The following is a 27,608-nucleotide window of genomic DNA, read 5'->3' on the forward strand; positions in this document are numbered from 1 at the left end:
CTATTCTTCATCTTTGAAATCAAACTGACTCTGAAGTCAATGATGGGGAAAATGTTAAAATCTGTATCAATAAGACTGGATAATTATATTTCAGAGCACTTATTGCTAACTAATCAAAACACTAAGTGACCAATGCATGACTACAATATTTTTGTAACAGTGTTTTATTAACAGTTTGACTAACTTTCTTAGTATATGAGTAGTAAAATCTCAAACAGTTGTGTACTATCATTAACCTAGTTATAAGTTCAATTATGATTGATCTAGATACGTTTTAGCCATTAAAACTTAAAAATGTTATGGTTTTTCATGTTTCATAGAATATACTTTGTGGTCAATTTTGATACTTCAGAGCGAATTGAATTTAGAGAGTTAACAATTTTCTTTTAATAATAAATATAATATTTTTAATTATTATCAACAGTTTAAAAAAAAAAACTATTAAATAATCAATCTTTACAGGAAAGAATTAAATTATTATAACAATATTTGCTTTGTTTTATTTAATATCTAAATAAATATATAAAATAATGCTGAGAAATTTAAATTCTCCTCTTTATTGGAATTATTTTTAAATTACGAGTTATATATATATATAAACTATCAAATAAAATGAAGAAAGTAAATGAAATTTGAAATTATTTTTAAAATCTTACTCGCTGCGACGATTTGTTTAACAAGAATTTAAGGTAGTTGGACACGTTTATGACAGGCTGGTTCTTTGAATTCAGTCTCATCATATATCGTGGAAAATATCACTCCAGGAGCATTAGTTACTACAATAACATAATTTTTAAACTGTTAAATAATCAGTTTTATAGGAAACAGCTAAATTATTATTATAACAATATTCGCATTAGAAACGTAGAAATTTAAGAGGGATATCTTCTTCTTAGCAAACAGTAACAAGTTGATGACTACGACTACCAGTGAAGACCACTAGTTACAAGTTCGGCTGTGAAGTTGAGTTAGTTGAAAACCGACACAAAATTAATGATTTCTCGACGCAGTTCGTTTAAATGCACTGATGGAGAGCATTTCCTTAATGGTCAGGAGCATCTTACTTTATCAAACTATAAGTGTAGAAACTGTAGTGGATAATCCCCTGTTACAAGGGTTTAAAGTGTCGTGCATATTTCATCTCTCTTAGTTACATTAGTTGAAAATTTACTTCATTTCCCTCCTTTCAACTTACTCAGTTCAAGCTCATAATTATTACATGTAAATAATGCAACAGTTGTTTATATCGTATTATATTACATAGCACATGAATCTTGATTGCATTATTTTTTTATCTAAATTTCTTTTAAAGTCGTTTAATAAGAGAATCTCTCTAATTAGATAATTTCATTTTATTCTTAATTTGATTTTTTCTTTTTTAGATTTCCTTGTAGAAAGACAATATAAATACAATTTAAAATTGTATTTTATTTTTAAAAGTTTAACGTTAAATATAATAATAAATTATCATTGAATATCTCAGCTTAAAGAATAACATTTATCAACCATTTAAAAATAGGAGCCGAGTTTATTTCGACATAAAAAATTAACATTAAAGAGTTATCGACCCTATCTTTATTCAAGAGCTCCCTAATGACATCATAATGCATATTATCTAACCCTACGCAGCTAAAACAACAAGAATCTAATTTCATCAGTCTGAACCCTCCACACAACATGTTAGTCTTGAAATTCAGGCCTTGCTTTCATAAAGAGCACAATATTTTATGTTTACAAATATATCGACTTAACTTTATGATTCGTTTGACTGAAAATTTGTCAGAATTGTTGCTATTTATCAATTAAAGTAATTAAAAATATAAAACGCGATACTAACGAATATAAATAAAAAACTATGGTGAACGGTTATTGAAATAATTGGGAAGCAAGACTATCTTCATAAAAATTTTTATTCATTATTTAATCCCAGATTGGACCCAGACTATGTAATGGGTGTGGGTTAAGTAGTGGTGGAAATCTGAATGAGAAGTATAACTGGTTTATATGATTTAAGCTAAATTTACGCTTTCTACTGGGATTGGCTAAAATGACAAAGTTGCGGTTATTAAAAAACTATAGTTTTTTAATTCTTATTCTAAAAACAATGCTAAAAATACTCTTTTTATAATGTTTTGTAAGTATTGTATACTTATCAGTTAATATATTTTATTATTATTTCTACTTAGTTTTTGTGTATACACTTTTTCTCCGTAGTCTACTAATTATAATTTTTAAACAATCGAAATGGCCACCTTTGTTTAGAAAAGAAGTAAAATCGTTGTAGACGGTTTTTTAACGTAAATGCTTTCCAGTTTATTACAACATTATTAAAGAAATAATTAAAATACGTTGAAACAAAAATTTTTTAAATAAATATATTTCAAATTAAAGGTACTTATTGCAATACGGGTAAATTTAACCGGAAGTAAAGTACAGGTACAGTTTAAAGGGTTTGTTTGTTATTCTAAAATGTTCGAAAATGAATACGGATGTACCTAGCTAAATTTAAATATCCTTATTTAAGAATATTATGACGTTATAAACAGTTATTAAATAAAAATATTTACTTTATGATTACTTTTTTCTTCTCTCAGAATCGAACCTAACTGAATTAAAGCAAAAAAACCTACGCGTAATATGTTAGGCCTAGGTTTTTAAATAATTTAAACTAAAAATTAATTAAGGATCAGTTATTTAATTATTAATCTGATTCACTAGTGTAGATTTTATAAAATACTTATAATTTAGCTTTCAATTTAAATTATTTATCTATTTTCTGATATTAATAAATAATTAAAATATTTATAAATAAATCCAAGTAATAATGTATAAATCTCATTAATAATAATTGGGGCAAAAAAATTTCTGTTTGCAAGTCTGCAATCTTATAAACCTTAATAATTTTGATCTTAGAAAGAGTAATTTAAATTTTGGTTAATTGAGTCTAAGTATGATTTATTCATTTCGTATCGTACAATCAAACAATTAAAAAGTGATTTATTGAATTTAAAGGAAAGAATCAAGTAAATTTCTCCAAATATAGATTAATGGTTCTGCTTGTAACAAAAGTAATCCACTGTATTCTAAACAAGGATAAAGTAATTCTTCTGTAAGCGGTTTTAGAATCTTTTTTTTTTTTTAAAGTATTCATAATCTACAGTAGTGCCTTTAGAAAAAAAACATCACATAAATTAATATATTTCTTTAATGTGTTTTTGGAAAATGTATAAATATAAGAAAATATAGACATGAAAGTTTCTATTAAAGCAGGAACGGTTGAAAAAAATAAAAACAACACAGGCAAAATAGGTTTAACGTAAATACTTTTTTTATATTCCTCTAAACCTTGTACAGACACAATGTAAACTTTTCTGTAATATGATTTAAAAATATTACCTTCTTTCTAATTGAATGCTCCAGGCTATTAAATTTAAGATAGAGTCTTATGGCAGCTTAAAAAAAAGAAAACAAAAAAACATCGATGGGATTATTTAATATATCTATATATTCCGGAAAACGTATAATTTATTTTTCATAATGCAGAAATAATAATATAGTTAAACTTTTTTGATGAATAAAAATAATAATTATTTTTTATAGATTCAGTTCTGACTGATTCGATGAAAAGAGGCAGGTAGCCATAGATTATTATAAAAAGAAAATAATAATAATAATAATAATAACAAATGCTTTCAGAGCAACATCACAATGGGCGTATGTTGTATTTTAATAATAAGTTATCCGTACCAATCAAAGTTAGTATAGTAATTGTAGCTTTTACATGCGTAACCACTTGAGTAACATCTGCCTGCGGTTTGTTAAGAACCGAAATGTTTTTTTTTTGCCCTTGGATTATTTCTAGTACATCCATTAATCAAACTGTTATTTCTTACACTAAATACGAGCTGCTCGTTCATAATAGATTTTCTGTTTAAATAACTAAAATGTACATTTACTACCTTGCTACTTAAGAAAAATTGATGAAAATTAATTTAATTTTCTTAATAAAAAAATTCATTAATTAACACTTACATCTGTGAAAGATAGATTAATGAACTTAAAATTTTACATGAAGTTAAATTTAGGTAAATTTAAAAACCCGTTTACAAAAGTAAATAAATAAAAACGTTTCTGCGCAAAAAAGAAAATGTATTAGTGTAAACATATGTTAGTGTTCAATAACAGTGTAAATAAGTTTTAATTTTTTTTTTACCTTTTAGCAATTCTATTTCTTCTGGTGCAACTAAAAGATTATAATGAAAAATAAACTTTTTAAGTTGGAAATTTAAAGTGCCAAGTTATAAAAATTCTAAGTACAGGTTTAACGAGAATACATAAAATTAAAGTTTATTAATTAGTATTATTTAAAAATTCATGATTTATATAATGAATTTATAAAATTATAATTTAAAAGTTGGATTATCAGTCACGCAAAATTGTTTTCATTTTAGTTAAGCCATTGGAATAATAAAGTAATAAAAATTAAAAACGATTTGAATCTTGACGGTTTTTTTGTGTATAATAAAATCTTTTGCAAGAATCTACGAGGAACATTACATATTAAAAGTTTGATGTCATAAATTTAGTCGGATTAAGTACTGAATTTAGTAAATTGGAAAATTTTCTTAAATAATGTTGTAAGTTATTAAATCAGGATTAAATCCTTTACTTATTAATAATGTACAGAATGTAGAAACATAATAAAGCGTTTTAACGAGAGGAGTAAGTGGTTTTATATTCATTGCAATACTTTCAGACAATTAAAATCTGTTAAAAATGACATAATATATAAATATAATTGTTGAAAATTACTTACTTTATTTTAAATGTCTCTTTTTATAAATTTTTTTTCAGTAATTAATTAATTCAGTATTTTTAAATAATAAGAAAGAGTAATATGAGAGTAAAAAGAAAGATAATAAAACGTTATTAGATTCGTGGAAAACAAGAAAATTCTCAAAAATCGTTTACGAAAAGTTTATGTAAAATCTAAAACTAGATGCTATTTCGATTGTTACAAAGCATCGTCAGTAGATAATGAGATCTCTATGCACCCTTCTTATATGCGATTGGAAATAACTGATCTCGAGAGAGATACAATTAATTCTAAAACAAGAAGTATCCTTTCTTATGAATAAATATAAGGATAGAAATAATTGTATTTTCTTACAATAGTAATCTTTCACAAAAACCTTTTGAAGAAATTAAAATTGCAATATGCCATTAGATATTTGCCTTCTGTCGTTATGCAACAATGAAATTCGTCTATCAGTCCTAACACAATAATTTCTTAAAATATACAAGTTGCATTTATTTATATATTTTGTTTTTCGCAGTGTTTAAATTACATCTGTTCCAAAATAAATACAAATAAATATGACATGCAGTGAGGGGTTTCCATTAAAATCACTCAACATACAGTATAATTATACATAGGTATACATATCTCATACAATATACATAAATATATACAAGTACTAAAAATAAACAGGCAAATATAATATATACAGGCAAACACGTCGTGTTTACCTGTCGGACCTGGGACAAGGAGCGCTTGCAATGCGAGTTGATTACTGGGCTACTTACGGTGGAGAGCATCTTGAGCCGTATGTTAGTGAATGAGGTATAATTCCGTGTTATATCCAGTTTTACCACACGGTCCTTCAACAGAAGGATAGCGGTGTTGGGGCAACGAAGGGATGAAAGACAGCTCCCTGCTGAGGTGCTCTACTCTTTTGTGCATGCACAGATGGATAGCAGTGAGAGGCACTGGGACTTTCTTGTCCTCTTTTAGAAAAGATCGTAGTCCTGGCGAGAATGCTTTTTTGGGTTTTCTTGTTTGAGGCAAACAAGGCATAAAGACCGAGTTCCTAGGATGGGGGAAACAGGAACGACTAAGTCGGGCCTGGTAACCCTACTCTGGGAGTTAGAGGCCGGCAATAATAGTTAAGATCCAGCCGGCTTGTTAGAGTAAAAGGACACTCCTCCGGATTGTGTTATCCGATTCTGTGGAGAGGGGAGAAAAATGTACTAAATATAAATAATTACGTACCAACAGAGTCTAAACAACAGTAACAAAAGCCCAAAGTTCAGAACATAAAATGAAAAGAAAAGACCAAAAAATAGTCTTATCATTCACACAAAGAATAACTAATCAAACAAAGAAACAGTGAAACAAATCAAGAACCAACAAAAAAGTGGCGAAACGAAATGAAAAATTTTGATGATGCACAACACTCTACGATAGCCGATTCACCTCAAGCCTTGTAAAACATACAGATCTAATATAAGCAGTCACTTTATTAGGCATAACGTCCTCGCTGTTAACCGCGAGTCAGGTTTTTTCAGCCTCATTTTGTATCTTGTACTGAATCCTCGTATCTTTTCTCGAACGGTTGTAATTCCCAAATAATCGTGTATTTCAAAAACCATGGTACTTTTGTTATACTTCTTAATAATTTATTCTGGAATCGCTGTACGACTTCGATGTTACTTTTGCTTGTCGTACTCTGCAGTTGGAATCCGTAAGTTAAAGTCGGATTCAGGATCGTTGAGTACAACAATTACTTGTTAGATAATGACAGTTGTAACCTTCTGCCTAGCAACCAGTACATCTCCCTGAACTTAATGTTAAGTTTTGTCCTTTTCTCCCTGACATGACTCCTCCAAATCAGACGGCGATCCAGATGCAATCCTAAGTGCGGCATGTTTGTTAATTTTATTTTTTTTCTGTCTATCGTTATACTTAGCGCATGTTTTAAAGAGTAGTTCATATATTGTAAAATAATTGGTTTCGGGCGATAATAACGAATGTTAGAAAGTAATGAAGTTAAGCAATTATTTATCATTAGATAATCATCAGATCTGATCATTAAGCAATTATCTATTCATCCCCCCAAAAAAGTTGCAGTCCCAGGTATCGCATGCTGTTAGCATACGGGATGAAAACGCCATTCGTTTAATTCAGGGGCACTTATCCCTTCTTATCGCAAAGGTAAAATGCGAAGATTTAGCCGGATTAATCTTCATTTTCCATCTAGCTAGCCACTCGTTAATCAGATCTTATGAACTCTGTAGTTCATTAAACTATGTAGTTCAACAGAACTACGATAGGGTCACCATCCAAAGCCAGGATTGCCGTGTCATTTGCAAACAATACAACTGATGTCCTCTGGAGTCAGGAGGTCCGCAGTTAAGAAGGAGTATAGAACCGGCCCCAGAACTGAGCTCTTAGGAACACCCCACAATCAAAGAAATCAGACATCCCTTCATTGTATTTTATGGAGGAAAAATGTCCGTCCAGGTTGCTGTATAGGATTAAGTAATACGGCTCAGGAAGGTTCCTTTTCAATGTACAGAGTTGACCAGGAAGCCAGACCTTATCATAGGCCTGCTGGACATCTAAAAAGAACAGCTGAGCAATACATCTCTTAAAGAGATTAAATAACTTGACAATCCTGTGTGTCTGTTCAGTTGTTGAGTGATCACGTCTGAAGCCAAACTGATAGTCAGGAATGGCACGCCCTTTCTCTAAAATTGGCTATAGCCTCAGAAGAAGTAATTTTTCAAATACCTTCGATAGCATAGGTAAAGGCTTATCGACCGGTATGAAGCTACAGTACAGGCCTACCTGTCGGCTTACCCGGTTTTAGAAGTATTATCATCTATGACAGCTTCTATTCCGTCAGGAAGCTCGTAGTTCGAAGAATGCCATCAAATATATGTGTTATATACTGGATGGGCTTGAATGGAAGCATAAAAATATTTTGTTACGTAATTATCAAGTCATACTCGTGAGTATTCCTTGAATTCCTTCCTTTCGTGATTACTCGCAAAACCTCTGCTGACGAAAAAGGTTTCACTGAAAAAACCATAGGAATTTTGCTACTTCAGGAATTTGATTATTTCTTCCTCACCAATCCTAGTATGTCAAAAGACCTTTTTAAGATGCCTTGTGAATACGTCAAATTTCTCACTATTGCTTGGAACACACGACCCATCCAAATATTTCAAAGGTGGGAACGATGGTGGAGGTCTATTGAAATCCTTCGTGGCCTTCCACTGTGAGTAATCATCCTTTTGTGAACGGGAAAAATTCTTAAGGAAATTTTTACATGATTTTATACGGGTGAAATTAAAATTACACGCATAAAAACTTCAGATGACGTGTGAATCCACACCGAAATACTTTGGAATGAAAATAATCATGAGTTACCGAGGTATGCTTCAAATGTTTGCTACCCCGCAGATTGATAAAGAATTGTTGTTTATCTGCCATACTACAAAAGGGGTATATGTAAAAACTTATTAATTGAAACAGAGTTAAATAAATTTAAAATTTCTGAACAATTTTTATAAAAAATAAACTTTCTAATTCCAATATATTGAATAAAAAGTTATAAAAAACCGACTTTTAAGATATGTTCAAGTGTATGTAAAAATCTACGATGACAAAAACCTTTTTAAAAGTTTAACAAAACAAAACAACTGACCTTATTTACCGCTTAACTTTAATTAGCTATTATTCATCGTACATGACATTATTGGACGGGGACAGTTTAAAACTTAAATTGATATAGTAAAACAAACGGAACACTTATGAATAATTAATGTTGGTAAAACTAACATACAACTCATTGTATTATCGTTACTAGTTGAATTACCTGATATTGCGTTGATTTAAATTAATAAAAACATTAAGTAAATATTTTTGTTATATAAAAGTTGTCGAGGAGCAGGTCTATTTTATATTCAATATTTTAAAGTTTTAGTTTTTATTAAATTAAAGCGGTAAATAGTTTCTCTTGCAGCTTTACCGTGGGTAGGTAGAGTGCTGTTAAGAAAATAATGCTGACAGAAAATTATGTCAGAACCTCTTTGTATTGAATACTACTTTAGTAGTAGTCCTTCCATTCGGTGCTAAAATCACTTAATTTGATGGAAAACTTACTCTGGAGAGGTCACATAGAAATGACCATGGGAAACACAGTCTTCTCTTAAACAGATTTCTGCAACTTTCAATGACTTGTCTTTGTGACTTATTAATGGTCATCGCAAAACAGATTTAATTGGAATTTGCATCCTTTTGAAATCGAATGGTAATAAAAAAATGTTATTGGTATGCGTAGATGACTGGCCGGTGTTAATAACATCACGTTTAGTGGCGGCTCGTTTTTAAAATTAGTGGGGGTGCTGCTCTAGAAAATTTTTTTCTAGGCCTTTTCAAGGCTATGGTTAAAATTTCCTGTGAAATAAAAGAACCGAAAAAATTAATCAAATAGAATAGCTGGAAGCAGGATAATAATCTAATTCTACACTTTATTACATTCAAGAATATGGTACACGGCTTTTAAGCACATTATGCATAAAAACTGTATTCGGTTTAACGGAATAAATAATAAAATGTGAATACAGTTAATATTTTTTAGTATTATTAGATAATAACTTAAAAAATTGTCCGCTTAAAACACTATAGTCCAATAGTGCTTAATTTTAACTTCAATGATCATACAAACAAATACATAATTAGTTTTTACTAATTACCTTCTCTTTTGCCCTTCCAGCGTGTTTCTGGACAGATTTGGCAATCAAAGAGCCCTTGCTTTCCGTCATCTTCTGATTACTACTGAAAAAAACAACTAAACCACTTTCATATTCCTACCACCGACTACTAGAAAAGGGAACGATCAAGGAACGTTCCATACATACGCGGAATAAAGAAAAACTATCTTCCATCAGCACGCCAGGGTCAGCACTGCGGAAGCGACAGTGCTCTATCTCCCTCGCTTGCAGATTCTTATGTGCGCATGCGCACAACAGCCAAACGCCAGGCCGCTGGAACTGTGAAGCGCACAGTTCCATACAAAAAATTTTCTTTTTCATATATTGGGGGATGGCTACTGGCATTAAGTTTTAGGATCTTTTAAAATATTTTACAAGTGTATAGAAAAAAGAACACATTATGTTAAATGTTATCGATAACTTCAAGTGCAAATAGGGGATGCTGCATTTCCACAGTGCCTATACGAGAGCCGCCACTGTTAATAATAACAGTAGGTGATAGTAAAAGTGTCAAAGTGTATCGTAACTTACCGCCCCAGATAATCATCAGAGAGAACGAAAAAAAAATATGTGAGTAATATTTATGATGTAATTAATCAATAAATCATTAATTTTAGAAGTTATCGACGACTTTTTAAAATTTTGATCACATTTCACCCTCTTCCACTCCTTCAACGCAAGATATCAAAAACACAGAAAATGGTTTTTAGAAATTTATGTTCTCTGAAAATCAAGCTGGTTTCTAAATTTTTTTTCAAAAATTTGAAAAAAAGGTGAAATTCAGTTTTACCCTATTTCACTCCCTTAAGAGTCGAATTTCGCAAAACCCAGGATTTTTTAAAAATATTCAATCTCAGAAATATTTATGAGCTAGAACGGAGTGAATAAATTATTAATCTAGAAGAAAGATATCAACGAATTTTTAAAATTTACGCTCAATCATATTTCACCCTTTTTCATCCCTTCAGACGCACGATTTCGAAAAACGCAGATATATTTTGTTTTAGATATTTGTATAAAGAATATTTTAAAAGATCAAGCTGGTATTTCTTTTAGAAGTTGAGAAAAAACGCAAATTATCATTAACCTCATTTCACGGCCTTACAAGTTGAATTTAAAAAGTCCTTTCTTAGCACAATTCTATTGTTTAAAACTAACATTCCCTCAAAATTTCGTTTTTCTATCTTTGATAGTGTAGGCTGGACGTTGATGAGTAAATGAATCAGTCGGTCAGAACATCTTTGTTTATAGGTGTAGAGGTATATTATACGCGTCATCAAAAAGATTGCAGCAATTTAAAAATAATCATATCTCACAAAGTATTAGATAAAGTCAAAAAGAATACTTCTTTTTTTTTTTTAAATTCACCAACACAAAAAGCTTTTTTTATAACTTATGCTTTTTAATATGAACACGGTTGGTCGCTCTACAAACATGCAGCCGATAATCGACTTCTGCTTGTCCGCTGGATCATCGCAGGAGTAACTGTGGCAATAACAACAGTGATCCATTATTTTAAATGTTGTAAATCCCTGATTTTTTCACTGCAGACAATGCTTTTAACATAGCCCCATAGAAGAAAGTCTAGGGGTGTCAAATCTGGGTTTTTCGGAGGCCAAAGCACAGGACCGACCCTATCAATCCAAGGGATTAGGGAATCTTTTATTGAGAGCGTGTCGAACGTCTAAGCTAAAGTATGGGGGCGCACAATCTTGCTGAAGCATTACAGCAACGTTACTCTCTTGTTCAATTTGGTTAACTTGCGGGAAAACGTACTGTTACGGCATGTCTTAATAAATATTCCCTGTGCTAGTAGGCTCATGAAAAAAGAAAGCACAGAGCGTTGTGGGCATCGGTTCAAGGTTACGGCCGGTCACATTTAAAAAACTTGATGTTCCAACGATTTTGCAGTTCCAATTAATACTTATCTCAATTACGTAGGGAGATATAATTTTTTTTATTGCTTCTACTTTTTTCGATGACCCTTATATACGACTCGTAAGTCGTATATAAGGGTCATCGAGAAAAGTAGTAATATATATATATATATATATATATATATATATATAGTATAAGGGTATATATACGTATTTCCTCTTTATTAATCATGATGATTGTTTAGCAATCAAAATGGACATCTAGTTTTAGATGTTTTTGTTAATGGTCTTTGGGTACTTTCTTGTTTTAAAATTTATTTTGATGTCAGTTTAGGATAGCGTGGTTTTAGTATATAGTAAAATTTTCTTTAAAAAAAAGACAAGATATCTTTTCTGTGTATTGCACTGAAGTTTATAAAACGTACACACTCTTATTTTTATTAAGAAAGTTTTTATAAAAACTATAAAAGCCATCGAGGAAAAATGGCTGTATCTTCAATAAGTTTGTATCATAAAATTCCAAATAAGTCTGGAAATATTGTTAAGTAAACGAGTAATTGAAAATAAATAAAGGTTTCGAATGGTTTTTCTGATGAATCACAATTATCAATTATGAATCGTTTTTAATATATCATGCTTAAAGGTATAAAATGAATATCAAAACTTAAATAATTATAAGAACACAGATGATCGGGGCTTTAAATTTATTTAAAAACTTATTAGAAAAATATAATATAGAATTTGATGTCTACATATCTTGTTAAAATTTGCCATGTATGAGAAAAATACAAAAAGTACTCATGAAACGAACAGAAAGGATTCCATAGTAAACAAAAGTATACATTTTACCAAATGTTTCAGAAGTACTTTAAATCTTATCATCTTCAAAAAACTGAATAAAAAACGAATAATTTTAATCAGTTACAACTAAATAAATGATTAAATTTCTTGATGTAGGGGTGCTTATGTTTATATCTTATAGCTTATTATTCCTATGTATTCGATATCTTAATTTTTAACTACATAATGGTAAATAATGTGGTTCTGCAAAAATTACTCAAGGTACCAAATTTGTTTAATTCAAGAAATAGTAGCATTTTATCCAATATAAAATTTACTGGTCAATATTATTATGTAAAATCAAATAGTAAAAATTGTTTAAAAATCCGTTAAATAGAATATACATTTTTTTCCATTTATGAAAATTGGAATGATTTAAAATAAAAGAAAAAGCAAGAAAAAGGATTCTTTTTTAATAAATGTTTGCTTGGTACACCTGAATAAGAGTGTTTGATCAGTTTATTTGTGGTCTTGTTTTTTGTGTTGATTTAGGTAGTAATTTTTATTTTTAAAATATAATTCAGAGATAATTATCTTAACTATAATAACAGTTAGGAACGGGTTTTTTCTTAATATTTAATAAAAGAAATAGTTAATAAAAGTAAGTAGTTAATAAAAGAAGTAGTTTAATAAAAGAAGGGGTTTTCTTAATATTTAAAATAATAGAAGTAGACTAAGAATTTAATTTTTTTTTTATTAAGAAAATTAACCAACCTGTTTTGTTTGGACTTTACTATATTTAGTGATCAATATTGTTTCAAACTGGTACGCCAGTAAATTTAAATAACTTACTGTAAAATTTCAAATATTAATAATAATTTGAATGTTTCGTCAGTAATTTAATTTAGTATTGAAATGAATACTTCTGGAAATTTTAATAAATTTACTTGATACGATATAAATTATCAAAGCATTACTACTTCTTATTCTCAAGTGCTTCTAAATTTTTGTTACTATCTAAACTTAAAATTATCTTTAAAGATAATCTGTAAAAGTTTTACAGCAGTATAAAATGTTTGTGGCTGTATTACCAGCAGTTTGTTGGCAGTAAACTGCAATATAAAAAAAATAGTAGTTTTCTTTATCATGAAACAATATATACTTTTTTATTCTTATAAATAACAATTTTATCTTTAATAAAATTGGAGTTCACAAATAAATAAATTGTTTTAGTCTCTTTATTAACCAAGCAGTGCAGTAGCTTTTATGAAAGGATTAAAAATGTTTTGTATAAACAAAATTTGACTGATTTTTGATGAAACGTTTGAGTATATAATTAACTACTAATAATGAAATTAATCCATTATAATTACAGCAAAATCGGAGAGTTTTTAAAAGAAAACGAAAAAATTTATATTCTTTATATATTTTGTTGTTTTTATTATTTAAATTATTAAACAATATTTAAATATATTGTTCCTATTAATTAATATTTGTCATAAGGCAATTTATTTCTCTTCACAGAGGGATTTTCAATTTATGATAATTCATATTAAAACTTTATAAATAAAATCGTACAAAAACAAATTGGTTAAAACTCAAAGTAAAACTGTTTTATCTAATACTAGACGAATTAAATATCACTCATATTAACTATTAATGTTGTTAATTATATTAAAATATTATACATATACATAAAATAATAGCCTCCCCGTTGCGGCTTTGCCCACGCTACATGGTTTTTTGGTTTCCCGCAGCGGTCAGAACTCTGCCTCCTGGCCCCTCCAGTGTTCATTAAACTCATGCTCATGAGAATAATAATGATAAATACAAATTAAAGCCTGTTCAATTTATATAAACTATCAGTGTATTGCACTCTCTTAAGAGAAAGAATTTGGTCAGTTTGGATCCACTAATTGGTTTTTAAATATCTCGGCTTCACTTGCGAAATACATAATCAAAATTACAAACGTGAATTACCATCCTGTTAGCATAGCTCATAAAGATTGATTCAGTAGCGACAGTATAAAACAGCAAAAATGTAAAAAAAAAAACAATTTATGTTTTTTTAACCCTTACAACATTAAAAAATCAAAAAAATCCGAAAATGGTTTTTACATTTTCATCTAAGAGTATTTGCAAGCCCAAATCAGGTGAATATCTCGTTTATTGTAGCCGGAAATGAGGAAAATTGTTTGAAATTTTTTACTTTGAATTAATGAATGAAGAAACAAAATAATTAATGAATCTTTGGCAAAAGGAAACTCAAATAGCTACAATTCTTCAGTCGACTACAATAAAAAATACAGGTATACAATTTAAACTATCATCTGGAATAAAGATAAAACTACTTATTGTTTGTCTGATTTACATAATAGTGCTGAATTTAATTTTCTTTCTAATTCAGATAATAATTCAGTTATGCAGATGAAGTCTATTGAACGTATGGTTATTGAAGTGGTAGACGAATATTTTCTAGAATTTTTTGTCTTTCAGGCATGGAGTATATATGAATGAATGGTGAATCGAGAAATAGAATTGAAATTCATATTTATACCCTTAATAACTTCTTTGTACTATAACATTTCTTAATGAAAACTTAAATAAATTAGTTGTTGCAATTGTGACTTAGAAATACAAATAAAAACAACCCAAAGTATTTATAAATTAAAGCGAAAAAATGGTTATTTAAAAAAAAAAATACAAATCTGCGTCAACAAAATTTACTGTAGTGAAAAACGTTTAGTAGGTTTTAAAAATATGAAATTTTTCTGAGGTAACAAAAGGGGTAAAATTATTAGCTGCTATATTTATGTCTTGCCTCATTCGTTGCCAAGTACCTCATTCAATAGCACGCAAGGAATTGGTTCAACAATTAACGGAAAATATTACAAAAGGTGAATACAGATGATCTGGTGGTAATTATTGGTAGTTCAAATATAACTGGAAGATGATTTGACGATAATGGTGTATAAAAATTTACTCAAGGTTTAGGCAGCTTGGCTACAGCTGAGAAACTTTAATCTGATCTTGTCATACAGAGGTGTTATGATAAAATTTAAAATGCCTTTATAGACATACAAAAATAATCCGTAAAATTACACATGTTTTTGCCTGGAAAATTCAATCCAGCTATTAAGAATAAGGATGTTGGCTGCAGAATAAACATATCAACACACCTTACTATAAGAAAATAACTGAACTAGTTTCATATATAAGTTATTTCAAAAGATCTCTTTGCTAATAAGAATAAAAATGATTTAAATTGCAATTTTAAGAGCGAATCAAAAACATCTTATTATATTAAATAATAATGATAATTGAGAAAAAAGCTAAAAAATCGGTTTTTGTTTTTAATTAACCCATCAACGTAATAAAAAGCCTTCATTCAAAAATTGAACAATCAGAATTAATAATTGATAGTGTAAGTTTGTAACCTATTATTGCACTAACGAAGCATTGGTAACCCCCTGAGATACTATAATACTCAGTTTGTTATACTATAACAAACAAAATTAATGATTAGCAAGCAACAGTCATGTATGGTCGGAAATCTATCAGGGGTGGCAGTGCTTGTATTTTGACATAAAAGAAACTTTATGGGGTTAATAGATAATGTTTTAATTATTAATCTACATTGAACATATTTAAACTTAACTAGGCCATAATTTTGCGAATGTTAAATCTTTAATTATTGTTATATACTGGTATTAAAAAAATAAATATTGACAGCGTAGTTTATTTTGAATAATGAAATCGGAACGAAATCTAAATTTTCAAAATCCTGTTAAAGCTAGAGAGAACTAAGTGAATGCTGAAACGTCAGAAAGAATTGTTTAAAAATAAATATATTTTTATTTGGTTTCAGCGATAAAAATTGGTTGGCAGGTAATTTTTGAATCGGATATTAGTTTATTTTACCTCAGATTACCTAGTTACCTGTTTTACAGTTCAAATTTTTATAAATAAGTCCTATTCAAGTTTTATAAAAAATACTTGTTGCTGGAATGAAATAACAGTCAGCATATAAAGGAATTGGATCCTTTAATTTCTACCAACGTCGCTCGTATAATTATAATATTTAATACAGTTTTTACTTTCCCGGGTAATACAGCTAGAATAGCTATTTTAAAGAGGAAAGTATGGTGATAATGTCAAAAATGAGATACCAGTTTCTCTATGTGAATCTTTATTCGCATATTTCTTTTTATTACATTAAAAATATTTATTATATTATATGCTTTATTTCTTATTATAAAGTTTTAGGGTCCATCTATTTTTATCCAGACCAAAAAAAAAAAACAACACATAAATGTATGTATATGACTCACAGTTTTTGGTCTTATATCTAAAGATTCACAATACCGATTTTTTTAAAATCTGGCTTAAATATCTCTATATATGGGGTATTAATCATATTATTATTATTTAATTTGTTAAGGGTTGGGAGATATATCTCCAAAAAACTAGATTCGATTTTTCTTCAGAGGCATTTTAGAGAAAAGTTTATTAAAACAAATTTGTTACCTACAGTGCATATATAAATAATTCTAAACATTTTTTTTTTAACCCACTTAAAGGGTTATTAAAGTACCTCTGACACCTAAATTATAATCTTGACGCAAAATGAGAAAAAAATTTTTTCCTTGCTAAAAGTTATACTTCATTTTTTCTATAATTAAAATTTTATATTTTTTAGTAATTTAAATAGTGTTTGAATTTGAAATGAAAACGCTGTGCAAGTCATAAATACTACACATTTTTTCAAATAAAATTAAATATCTTGTTATATTACCGCAATTTAAGATAGGTAAATTAATGAATTAAATAATCATTAACTTTACCCCCATTTTTTAAAAAAAATTATGGAAGTATTAGTTGGCATTTAAATTAATGATATTTTAAAAGATAATAAGTAATCTGTTGAATAATAGTCTGTTTGGTTTTCACTATGGAAGATAAACGTAATTGGTGTTAATCTAATAACAAAGGTCATGGGTACTTTAAATGAATTTTGGGATATTTCTGGGATGTTTAGCAATCTGTAAAAGGATTGTATCAGTGAACTGTATCAATCTGTAATGGATTTTATCGGCCATGAATATATTATTTTTTTAAGTTTTTATTTGTTCAAAAGAAATTTGTTCAGTTACATGTATGAAACAGGTTTAAATAAGTAAAAGTAATGAATTTAGATGATGATATTAAATACACTTATTTCGATATATATATATGCTTACACAAAAAAAAAGTGTTCTTTTGTTATTAATTTTTCTAAAATTATTTATTTTGAAACTTCCTTCCGGTTAATACAATTTGTAAATGGCAGCACTGTTTCGATTAAAATTAATGATCTATGTACGTTAAAGAGAGAAGAGTAAAATATAATTATTGATATAACAAATGGTTTCATGGAAACAGATTGTATATAAAATATACTAAAACAAAGATTTTACAAACATAAATGTAAATAGCGCAACAAAACCTCATACATCCGATCATAAATCATATTCTTAAATCCGAGTTAAAGTTTTAGAATTTTCTGGAAGATATTTTTATAGAATTCATTATCTCCTATCTTGGAGTGGGACGAGATTAAACCAGATCATCAATTTGGCTTTAGGAGTAGGCACTCTACTATTGAACAGACCCGTAGAACTATTGCCGTCATAACCAGGTGCTTGGAGGTGAAGTACAGCTCAGCAGCGTTTTTAAATGTTCAACAGGCCTTTGATAATGTTTGGCTGCCTGGTCTGCTGTATAAGCTGAAACAGAGCCTCCCTCAGCCATTCTACTTAGTCCTGCAGAGTTACCTGGATATGGGTTTTCCCAGGTCAGGTTCAATCAGAAACTTTCTGGGTTTTTCGATACTAAGTAGGGAGTTTCTCAGGGCTTTATTCTGAGGCTTGTTCTAAAGTTATTTTCATATCGACCTTCCTGAACCGGATTACGTCACTGTTGCATCGTTTGTAGACGACATGGTGGTAATTCTAGCTGATAATGAAGAATCAAGCCTCAGATAAACTAAAATTTTAACGAGATCGGTGTGGCTGATGAAGTGGAAAATGCGGGTGAATCAGAACAAATCGAGCCATCTGTCACGATGTGTTTACGATGAGAAGGGGTGACTATCCATTGGTCCACCTAAATGGCATTTATATCCCTCATACAAATCGGGTACGTTACCTTGGCCTGTATTTGGATCATCGCCTGACGAGGAAGGACCTCACGGTAGAAAAGAGGGAACAGCTTAAGTTCAAGTAAATGTTGGGTAGAAACTCACAGATATCATTATTTAATAAACTGCTGACTATAGTTATCCTTAAATCCATCTGGACATATGGGATCCACTTATGGGATATGACGAGTAACAGCAATATTTTTTGAGTGGAAGAAATTTTTGTTTTTTGAGCGGAAGAAATTATATCTGCAAGAATCTTACCGTACGGTTTACAATTTCATTGTAATTTTTTTGGATATTACTGGGTTTTGTTAGATTATTCTTTTATTTTTTTATGAATTACTGATTGTTATCCTATTGATTTATTATTAAAATTTATTGCCTTTCTAGAACAAACAAATTGAATTTCGCGGCCAATTTTTTTTTTTTTGTTGATAGTCGTATCATTCACTTCATACAATATTTTTCCTATTTTAATAAAACTAGTATAATAACCTTTACGAATCAAAGATCTGTGATGCAATATAGTACTTGATGCAATATAGTACTAAATAAATGTAACCCTCGAATTTTATGGTTAAATTCGATTTTACCAATCGAATTTATTTCTGTTTTATTTATTCTGTTTTTAATAAAACTAGTTCAATTCCAAGTAAATTAATACTTTTATTTGATTTTTTAAGTGATGGGAATTAAAAAAACTGTTTCATCTTCAGTACTTTCATCTAAGTAAGTAAGCTGTAGTATATTTACTTATAAATTTTATTATTTCAAGTCATTATCGTTACCTAGTACGCTACCTAGTACTATCAAGTACTGCTATTTAGCGGCGCGATTCGTAAAGGTACATTAAAAAAATGAATAAAATGACATTCGAGTCCCGCGGTTCATGAAATGGAAAAAAAAAACGTTGTGTAACAAAATGTTAGGTATTTTTTTAAAGTATTCTTTATTACAAATATAACTGAACTGAAATATAATGTTTTCACGCTTATTTTTTTCCCATTTTCATTTCACTGTTAAGTTAGATCATGTTTAGAATTGTAAACGTAGTTCGTTGACTTCGTCGTCTCTTATTGATGAAGTTCTAACGAACTCCGTAATATATTAATATATATATATATTTTTTTGTATGTTATTTTGTAACACAATACATTAAACTCAGTAATTATGTTGTTTTAAAGTTGTTTCACTGAATGAGATTATGTTTAATTGAAGATTATCCCCTTTTATGTAAACATGTGTTCTTGACTTTGCTGATATAATTTCACATTATTCGTATGTTGATTTTACAAGTAAGATACATGATATCAGATCGTAAAATAAGTATTTCACTATATTATATAGAGCTGTTCTACTGAATTTATGTACTTTAATTGTGACAGAAATAAATTATTATTAATGACAAAATATAATTAAAATTATAATTCTATTTCTCGAAGGAATTTGATCAATTTTTCAAAAAAAAATATTTTGCGTCCTCTTTGTTTATACAATAAATTTTTATAAGTATTCTAGTAACATTGTTATGACTAATATTTCTTAATTTTTAAATAAAAGAAATTAAAATAAAATAATATTAATTTCAGTGTTGGTCACGTCACGTTGAAAATATATAAATTAAACTTTATATCGAAATCTTAAATTAGATATTAAAATTATTTAATAAGACGACCAACAATATTCTTAGTGTTACACAGTTTTGGTCCCTTTTTCTTCTCTAATCTTTTGATATTTCTTGTGTGAAATTACACCTTAAATGTTATTTACTTCTTGGGTTAGTTATTCTATGGAAATGAGTTACAAAATTCCCAACCGTCTATTCTTTTACAACTGTAGATTAAGAAAATTGGTTTAAAAAGTAATTAACTTTCTCTAAAATGTAGGTAAATATTATTAAATTAATTTCTTTGAAAATATCTTTTAACGTTACACAAAGTCTTAATTATTTTTTATCCATCTATTAAATAATATTTACTTGTACGGTACATATTAATTTTTTTAATTCAGAAGAAGCAATTACGTAAAATGTTTTAGTTAAATAAAATATATAAATAAATAAATATTTAAATAAAATAAAATAAAAAGAATAAATGCTGGCCTCCGTGGCGCGAGTAGTAGCGTCTCGGCCTTTCATCCGGAGGTCCAGGATTCGAATCCCGGTCAGCCATGGCATTTTCACACACGCTATAAATCATCCATCTGATCCTCTTAACCAATACCTAACGGTGGTCGCGAAGGTTAAAAAAATTGTTAAATAAAATTTAGTAAATATTAGTATTTACAGTAAATATTGTTATTAAAACAATAATTCGCTTCTATTTAATTTAAGTCTAGCCTATAAAATGTAATTTCCAAAAAAAAATTTTCTCAGTAACTTTATTATCATTATTGTTGTTATTACTGCAGATCTCAATAATTTTTAAAGCTTAAAAATAATAGTAGATTCAGCAAGATAAAAATACTTACTTTTAAATAGTAGATTATTTCAAATGAAACTGAAATCCCGTAGTGGTTTACTTACATGATCGTTTAATGCTGGAGATAAAGTTACTCACTTTGAAATATTTTTCTTTTTAAATCTGAAAGCACATCAAAGTAAATTGACCTTCGTAGTGATTTTGTGTGGTTTATCGGATCAAACATGGTCCAGATGTAGGGAACATAGATAGGTTTACGTTTATATTATGAAAATTCGGGTACGTATACATGTGTATATTTGTACCCAAAAGAAATTTATATATATTTTTCTTTATTACTAAACTACCGATAAAGGAATCCTGTTCAAAAACGATTATTTTCTCACAAAAAAAGCAAATTTTGTTGTTTTAGTCATTTTTTTTACGCAAAGTAAAATGCAATTTATTAAGTTCAACAGAAATAACGTTCTGATGGATAAAAAGTAAGAAGTACTTAAAAGGTTTTTATTTTACCGAGTTGATATCAAAGTGATTTTTTAAGTATGAAAGCGCTTCTATAGTAATAACAACGCTTTGTAGGAACACAACCGACTCATAAAAATTCATGAGAAAAAAAATTAATTTTTAGGAAAGTTTACAGAATCACTATTTACTCATTCTTTTTTGCAAAAAGTAATGTTTATTCTAATTATGAAAATTTAATATTCTAACTTAAAACGTTTTATTATTGTACTTACCTGACTTCGAAATGAGGGTAATGTGTTTGGCAATCTTCTATATATGTGTACGTATTCATCTTTGTGGCACTTAACTCCGAAACGGCAGCATTGATTATCATGAATAAGTAATGACACTCTTTATTCCAATTCCAAAAGTGAAATTACGCAGGCCTATGTACAAATTCTGAAAAAGGTTTAAAAAAAAACATTAAAAATTCAAATGTAATATTTTAGAAGCTTCTATGTCAATTCTTCTTCTCTAAAGATCCTGTATCATCAGAAGTCGTATCCTTTTGTCTTTCTTTTCTTTTAAAGTAAATCCGTTGACTTTATTATGTCCAGCTTTTTTTTTTTTTTTTTTTTATAACTCTCTTCTTCATAGGATGAAATAGACTTGAAATGAGTTTTTTTAATAGAAAAAATACATATAAAAAATATTTTTTTTAAAAAAGCTTTTATTTAACTAATATTAATATCATATCATTTTTTATTTCATTAATAAAAAAAGGAAACAAATTAGAAAAACCCTCTAAAAAGTAAAAAATAAGAATTAAATAAAATTGAGAAATTTAAACAAAAAAATATATTATATTAACAAATATGGATGAAATGATTCCGGGACCGATTTAAACTTTCTCCATATTTAATATCTCAATTAAGAAAATCGGTTTGCGCCTACACGTTGGTTCGTCTGGATAAGCAGTTAGAAACGTGGAGATTTCTACTGGTGAACTAAATCGGAATCACCTCTATGGATCACATCCAGAGTTGTAACTCGGGAATTTATTCCCAACCAAGGCTGACTTGCCTTTGAAAGTCAAATATGGAAGGTCTTTTAAGAAAAAATCCACCGTCTGGTAAATACCAGAGAAGGCTGCCCTCGGATCCGGTGGGCAGCTGCTTAAAAGATAACAATGAATCGGAGCGTTTGGAAACACCCAAAAACAACACAACTTTAAAATTGAGGATAAAACACAAGCAAATAAACTACATTGCCACTCACAACATTAATTCTCTAACTCAACCCGGCAAACTAAAAACTCTAATAGACATAATGGACAAACAAAAAATCCTAATCGCAGGACTTCAAGAAATGAGAAACACTGATCGAGAGCCGTTTGAATCTCAGGGTTACAGAATTTACAAAGGAATCTCCGGGAAACGTGTGATGAAGAATTGCCCACAGTTCGGAACAGGATTTGGAATCAATCTTAAAATAATTGACTCAGTCGTAGAATTTAAGTCTTACTCCCCCAGGATTTCAACCTTAACCCTAAAATCAGCCAATAAATTCTACACCATAATAAATGTCCATGCTCCCACCAATGACAAAAACAATCTTAAAAAAGATAGAGAAGAGATGAACAAATTCTGGGAACTTCTTGACCAAACTGCAAACAACATAAATAAGACCCATACCAAGATTTTAATAGGGGACTTTAATGCCCAACTTGGTAAAGAACGAAGATATCGTGATATTATCGGAAAATGGCCTGCCCAGAAGAAAACTAACAAGAACGGCCAAAGACTTGTCGAATTTTGCAGAAACCATAATATGATCTCAAAATCCGCCTATTTTATGAGAAAACCAAACAAATTGAAGACTTGGAAACATCCAGATTGGAAAAAAGGGGAATGGCAACTCGATCATGTTTGCATGGACCGGAATTATCACAAGGAGATTTATAATGTAAAAGTCTTGAGAGGAACAGATACTGGATCGGACCATTACTTAATTAAAGTTAAAATAAAATTCACCCCGCATAAAAAGAAAAAATCCCAACCTAAAAACAAAAGAGCTTATGATCCACATAAATTAATAAACAATGCCATCTTTGAAGAAACAACAAAAAAAATCAAATTAACTAATAATTTAAAAGAACTGACATCCCAACTGAAAGAAATAGCTGAAGAACTAGCCCCTATAAACCCAAGAAAAAAACACCAATGGTGGGATGAAGAATGTGACAAAGCATTCAAAGACCGACACCGGGCTTGGATCAACCACCAAACCCAGAAAACTGAAGAATCTAACCATGAATTCACCAAACAAAGGAAAATAACTCAGAAAATTATAAGAGGAACCAAACGACAAGCCCAAAAAAACTTGATTCAGCAAATAGAAGAAAGTTCCAAGAAAACTAACTCCCGAGACTATTATAAAATTTTTGGTCAGGCTCTTAAAAGATATGAACCACCAACCCTTATGCTGAGAGGAAAAAAGGAAATATGGCCCACACCAATAAAGAAAATGCTGAAATTTTGGCAGAAACCTTCAATAGACTCCTCAACTGTGACGACTCCCCAGAGCTTTTTGAGATTGACACTGAAACTCCAGTTAAAACTTCACCGGTAAATATCAACCCGCCAACAATTCAAGAAGTTCTCGCAGCCTTAAATGAAATAAAAAACTACAAAGCAAGCGGAGAAGACCAGATTTTCGCAGAACTCTGGAAACATTCATCAGTTTATTCAGTCAAAACTTCCCTACATCTATGCCTCGTGAAAATATGGAACGAAGAAAAACTTCCAGAACACTGGACCACAGCCCTCATTCATCCATTACATAAAAAAGGGGATAAAACTAATCCAGAAAAGTACAGAGGCATATCTCTCCTGGATTGCACATACAAAATCCTGTCGAGAATCATATGCAACCGATGCAAAGACCAACTTGAACTGGAACTTGGGGAATACCAAGGGAGATTTAGGCCATGGAGAGGTTGCTCGGAGCAAATAATATCCCTAAAACTTATGATGGACTTATATAAAAGACGGAAAAAACAACTAATAATCACCTTCGTCGACTTTAAAAGAGCCTATGATTGTATACACCGACCATCCATACTGAATATTCTGAGAAACCTGGGCCTTCACCCTAAACTCGTAAATATGATAAAATTAACTTTACCCAATACCCAGTCTAGAGTGAAATTCAGAGGTGAACTCTCTCAACCCTTCTACATAAAAACTGGATTGAGGCAAGGAGACGGCCTCTCACCACTCCTTTTTAACTGCGCCCTCGAATTTGTCATGAGAAAATGGTATGAAATAAATCCCAAAAATATAAAAATGGATACTAAGAAAAACTCCATCACACTAAATTGCCTAGGATTTGCAGATGACCTCGCTCTTTTCGCAAATAATATTCAAGAAGCCAAAACACAAATCATGAGCCTTCAAAACCTAGCACAAAAGATAGGGCTTCATATCTCTTTCGAAAAACTGAACTAATGGCCATAGATCCTCTGGTAATAGAGCACATTACGGTAAACAATCAGAAAATTAAAATAGTAAAACAATTTAAATATCTAGGGGAAATAATAACTGATAATTTAAATGAAAAAGTGACATGGCAAAACAGGACACATAAAATGATTAAATCCCAAAAATTAACTTGGTCAACATATAACAAAAAATTCCTTTCTGCTAAAACAAAACTTAAACATTATAAAACTGTAGTACAGCCAGTAGTCACCTACGGAAGCGAGACCCTTTTCAAAATCACTCAGAAAAACCGAATTGAAAAAATTCTGAAAATAGAGAGGAGAATTGTCAGAACGTGTATCAATAAAAAACACCAAAAAGAAGGCCAATGGTGGATTGTGCCAAATGAGGTGGTGTATCGAGAAATAGAGCCTGTTACTGATACTATGCAGAAAAAAGAATCTCTTTCTTTGGTCATCTCATAAGGACACCTGAAACAAGACTGTCAAGAAATATCATTGAAAAGCTTTGGTTCCAAAAGCTAGAAGTAGGATGGATCAAAGAAATTAGAGAAGATATGAAAGAATTGGGAATTTCCCTGACTGACCTACAGAATAAAACTGGAAAAATTACAAAGCTAAAAGACAAAAGCATTAGATTTAAACAAAAGACAGACAAACGACAAAATACAACGAAGAGGGTGTTTACGGATGAAGAAAAGAAAGCAAGATCTGAACGGATGAAGAAATACTGGGCAGCTCGGAAGAGTAAAATAACACGCTTTTCTCAGAAAAGATCCAACTAAAATTGACTTAAGGGTCCCATGTTGGCCGTAAAAGCATAATAATAATTAACAAATATAAAAATGCACTGAAAAGTAAAAAATAAATTATATAAACATCTAATCTTTTAATAACTGTAATTATTATTATATTTAAAAATTAAAAGTAATGAAAATATTTAGTTAAATAAAACCGTGGCGCAGTTTTTATAATTTATTTAAAACAACACAACATTTATTTTTACAACAATCAATTTTCATTTTCAATAACGACGCGAGGAGGCGGAAAGTTCTGCTGGAACCTCTCCAGTTGAGACTGACTACAATCGAGTTGAGCTACAAGTAAGTAACAATCTGGGAAAATGCACCCACTCGCTTTCTTTGTACGTGTTCTCACGTAGTTGAAGTTAACTTCGAATTCTGCTTGTAATCTAAGCCAAATTGAACGCACTCTTCCGCTAAAAGTATCATTTTAATTAATTATGAATTTTTATGTAATGAATTCATAATTACGATTACAATTATAATAATTAATAATTTTTCAGATTACCGTCAAAATGTAATAACTTTGTGAAAGATTTCTAAATTTAGTTTATATTTTTAATCTTATTAACCCTTAAAGGTCATCTCGGTGCAAATTTGAACCATCAAAGTACTAAAACTTGTGTTATTTTATTACAGATAAATAAAGTATATACATATACTAAACAACCTCATTAAACAAAAAAAATATATTTTAAAATACAGCAAATGTCTATAAATACTTATTCGAAAAGATTGTTATAAAAACTGCGCCACGCTTTTATTTAACTAAATATTTTCATTACTTTTAATTTTAAAATTTAATAATTATTAGATTTATTTAATTTTATTTATTGGTTATTTGTTAGATATTTATATAATTTATTTTTTACTTTTCAGGACTTTTTATATTTGTAAATATATTACATTTTTTTGTTTAAAATTCTCAATTTGATTTAATTCTTATATTTTATTTTTAGAGGGTTTTTCTAATTTGTTTCCTTTTTTTATTAATGTTAATATTAATATTAGTTAAATAAAAGCTTTTTTAAATATAATTTTTTTTAAATGTAATCAAATATATTTTTGTAATTTTTTTTTCGTTTTTTTGTATTTTTTTTTTTTTACTTTGTAGTCTTAATAAATAATAAACTTTTTACATCCAAAAAAAATATTCTTAATAATATTATATCTGAATATTTTTGTTTGTTCAAGTTTGTTGATTTATTAAGACTAAAATAAAAGTAAAAATATTTATTTTTACACATCGAAGTTACATACGTGTACCAAATATCAATCATTTTCTACTACAGTTCATGAGAAATTAAAATTTTCAAATAAATGCATGAATTTAGCGTAGGGTGGGTCGTATAAAAATGCTGACACTGTAGCATTGTATTGTCATCGAAGTTACGTACGTGTACCAAATTTCATTGATTTTCATATGATAGATCAAAAGATATAGTAGTTGCAAAATTTGATTATAACTAAATGAGCAGTTGCAAAAGTTGATTATAACTAAAGCAAGTTAAATAAAAGCTTATAATAATAATCAAGAGATTTGAATAAAATTCATTTTCAATTTAAAAAAAATTATTATTACGTTTTTAGCAGAATATTTATTAGTTGAAACTTTAATCGGAATAAGAAAATCTACGTAATAGTATTTTTAACAGACTTAAACAAAATCTAAATTCAACCTACATGAGATTGAAAAAAACGTTTTTGTAAGCTTACTCAAGACAAGTAACACCCATTTTGAAAATATAAAAAAAAAGCTCGTGTGTACTTATGTACGCACGTAAGAAGTTATACTTCTTTGGCGTGAATAAAAAAAGAAGTTTTTTACGCATTTAAACAGTTTGAACTGAGTCAAACGATTGATAGACCACATTAAATACTATGAATAAAAGTTTGAATAAATAACAAATTAAATTAAATATTATTTATTTAATACAGTTTAAAAAGTATTGAAGTATTCGCTGTCATATAAAACAAAGTTCATCGAATATATTTCGACTAGTTTAGTTCCATTAATTCATCGGTTGACGATTAAATAGG

General features: G+C 29.2%; 1 protein-coding gene and 1 long non-coding RNA gene across 4 annotated transcripts in view; one reads left to right on the forward strand and one right to left on the reverse strand.

The window, feature by feature from the left end:
• The window catches only part of LOC142320538 (uncharacterized), a 505,330-nt gene that overhangs the window by 185,770 nt on the left and 291,952 nt on the right, over positions 1-27,608 (forward strand). The gene's annotated exons all lie outside the window — the stretch shown is intronic.
• Positions 1-27,608, reverse strand: part of LOC142320539 (uncharacterized) — a 216,127-nt gene that overhangs the window by 141,280 nt on the left and 47,239 nt on the right. For both annotated transcript variants that reach the window (XR_012755428.1, XR_012755429.1), the window contains one exon: positions 21,557-21,722. This is a non-coding gene — a long non-coding RNA (uncharacterized LOC142320539). The remainder of the gene's footprint in view (positions 1-21,556; positions 21,723-27,608) is intronic.

The sequence above is a fragment of the Lycorma delicatula genome, chromosome 2 (genome assembly GCF_047948215.1).
Source record: "Lycorma delicatula isolate Av1 chromosome 2, ASM4794821v1, whole genome shotgun sequence".
In the NCBI taxonomy this organism is placed as follows: domain Eukaryota; kingdom Metazoa; phylum Arthropoda; class Insecta; order Hemiptera; family Fulgoridae; genus Lycorma; species Lycorma delicatula.